Source organism: Dendrobates tinctorius, unplaced genomic scaffold, assembly GCF_039654945.1.
Source record: "Dendrobates tinctorius isolate UK_male_01 unplaced genomic scaffold, ASM3965494v1 ptg000733l, whole genome shotgun sequence".
NCBI lineage: Eukaryota > Metazoa > Chordata > Amphibia > Anura > Dendrobatidae > Dendrobates > Dendrobates tinctorius.
Window position 1 is genome coordinate 25,001 of NW_027362374.1, and position 3,080 is coordinate 28,080.

Here is a 3,080-nt window from a genome sequence, read left to right on the forward strand (position 1 = left end):
AAGTGGGGACCCGAGGGAGAGTGCCTCCCATGAGGGTAGAATGTGTGACTTTTGGGGGGAAAGTCGAATTATGGAGCAAAAACCATTTTTGGGGACTTAGAAAAATTCCGAGATGTGTCAGACTTCCAGGAAGGGGGCGCCTCGGAGGTGTACCTAGGAGGCTTCCAGGGGCCTGGGTACACTTTTCAGAAAGTACCGTTGGGACTTAGAAAAATTTTCAAGATTTTTGGACTTAGAGCGATTTTTGGATTTTTGTGCAAATATCGAATTTTCCCTTCTCCCACCGCTCTGGGGCGTCAATATGAAGTGGGGACCCGAGGGAGAGTGCCTCCCATGAGGGTAGAATGTGTGACTTTTGGGGGGAAAGTCGAATTATGGAGCAAAAACCATTTTTGGGGACTTAGAAAAAATTCCGAGATGTGTCAGACTTCCAGGAAGGGGGCGCCTCGGGAGGTGTACCTAGGAGGCTTCCAGGGGCCTGGGTACACTTTTCAGAAAGTACCGTTGGGACTTAGAAAAATTTTCAAGATTTTTGGACTTAGAGCGATTTTTGGATTTTTGTGCAAAAATCGAATTTTCCCTTCTCCCACCGCTCTGGGGCGTCAATATGAAGTGGGGACCCGAGGGAGAGTGCCTCCCATGAGGGTAGAATGTGTGACTTTTGGGGGAAAGTCGAATTATGGAGCAAAAACCATTTTTGGGGACTTAGAAAAAATTCCGAGATGTGTCAGACTTCCAGGAAGGGGGCGCCTCGGGAGGTGTACCTAGGAGGCTTCCAGGGGCCTGGGTACACTTTTCAGAAAGTACCGTTGGGACTTAGAAAAATTTTCAAGATTTTTGGACTTAGAGCGATTTTTGGATTTTTGTGCAAAAATCGAATTTTCCCTTCTCCCACCGCTCTGGGGCGTCAATATGAAGTGGGGACCCGAGGGAGAGTGCCTCCCATGAGGGTAGAATGTGTGACTTTTGGGGGGAAAGTCGAATTATGGAGCAAAAAACCATTTTTTGGGACTTAGAAAAATTTCGAGATGTGACAGGACTTCCAGGAAGGGGGCGCCTCGGGAGGTGTACCTAGGAGGCTTCCAGGGGCCTGGGTACACTTTTCAGAAAGTACCGTTGGGACTTAGAAAAATTTTCAGGATTTTTGGACTTAGAGCGATTTTTGGATTTTTGATCAAAAATCGAATTTCCCCTTCTCCCACCGCTCTGGGGCGTCAATATGATGTGGGGGACCCGAGGGAGAGTGCCTCCCATGAGGGTAGAATGTGTGGCTTTTGGGGGGAAAGTCGAATTATGGAGCAAAAACCAGTTTTTGGGACTTAGAAAAATTTCGAGATGTGTCAGACTTCCAGGAAGGGGGGAGTCTCAGGAGGTGTACCTAGGAGGCTTCCAGGGGCCTGGGTACACTTTTCAGAAAGTACCGTTGGGGACTTAGAAAAATTTTCAGGATTTTTGGACTTAGAGCGATTTTTGGATTTTTGTGCAAAAATCAGATTTCCCCTTCTCCCACCGCTCTGGGGCGTCAATATGATGTGGGGACCCGAGGGAGAGTGCCTCCCATGAGGGTAGAATGTGTGGTTTTTTGGGGGAAAGTCGAATTATGGAAGAAATTGAGTTTTGAGGACAAAAAAGTGTTTTGAGGACAAAAAAGTTTCTTGAGGACAAAAAAGTTTCTCGAGGACAAAAAAGTGTTTTGAGGACAAAAAAGTTTCTGAGGACAAAAAAGTGTTTTGCGAACAAAAAATGAATTTTGTGATTTTGTGTAAAAATAAGTAAATTCCCCTACTTCCACCACAGGGGGGCTCAGTATGTTGTAGGGCCCCCAGGGAGGGTCCCCCAACTGGGTTTAAAGTTTGTGGATCCTGGGCAGAAAGTTGAATTTTGGATGAAAAACCGAATTTTGGGACTTAGAAAAATTTCGAGCTGAGCAGTGACAGACTTCCAGGCAGGGGAGCCTCTCTGGAGGTGTACCGAAAACAGTTCCAGGAGCTGAGGTCATTTTCGAACATTTTTTGTTCGCTCAAATTTTTTTTGTTTTTGAGCTCTAAAAAGCTGTTATTATCAATTGGCTCAAAAATTTCAAGTGTCATGAGCTAGTACATGTTGGAGGAATACGTTTTAGGCAAAAAATTGCAAAAAAAAAAATCCAAGTGAAAAAGAACCGGAATGGGGAATTTCTGACTGCTGTAGCAGCCGCACAGTTCCAGGAGGTCGGATACATTTCCGACTTTGTCCCGCTCATTGAAGTACATTGTCCCGCAATGCAAATACATAGTAATGCGCACCTGCGGGAGAATATAGGAGAGAGTGGGCTCTCTCTACCCCCGATGTATGGCGGTTGTTCCTATGGTTCTCTGGCTCGGGTAGGCGACTTAGAAGGTGGTCCCTCTTGTCGTGGAGAGTTGCAAAATACGGCCGAGACTGAACTTCCACGGCTCCAGGAGGGACTTTTGCTGGTCGTGCGTCCAAGTGAGAGAGGCGATCCTGGGGTACCTGAGCCTGACCAGACCCTCCCTCGGTGGTCCCTGGTCTTCTGAAGGGTGATGGCATTCAGGGGGGCAAATCTGGAGTCCGTGGCCGAGTTTGGGCTCTAGAAGGCGGACGCCCCTTCTGACCATGTCCCCTCAGAGCCGGCTGGATGGTTCATGGTCCGCGGCTTTGTCTGGCGGTCTGTGCCCAAGCCGGAGAAGCTCTCCTGGGGTACGTGAGCTTTGACCAGACCCTCCCTCGGCGGTCCCTGGTTCTCTGGAGGTGATGGCTGTCAGGGGGGCAAATCTGGAGTCCTCGTGGGAAGGAGGGCTCTTGAAGGCGGACGCCCCCTCTGACTATGTCCCCTCAGAGCAGGCTGGATGGTTCATGGTCCGCGGCTTTGTCTGGCGGTCCATGCCCAAGCCGGAGAAGCTATCCTGGGTACCTGAGCTTCGACCAGACCCTCCCTCGGTGGTCCCTGGTTCTCTGGAGGCGATGGCTGTTGTCAGGGGGGGGGGGGCAAATCTGGAGTCCTCGTGGGAAGGAGGGCTCTGGAAGGCGGACGCCCCCTCTGACTATGTCCCCTCAGAGCATGCTCGATGGTTCTCAGT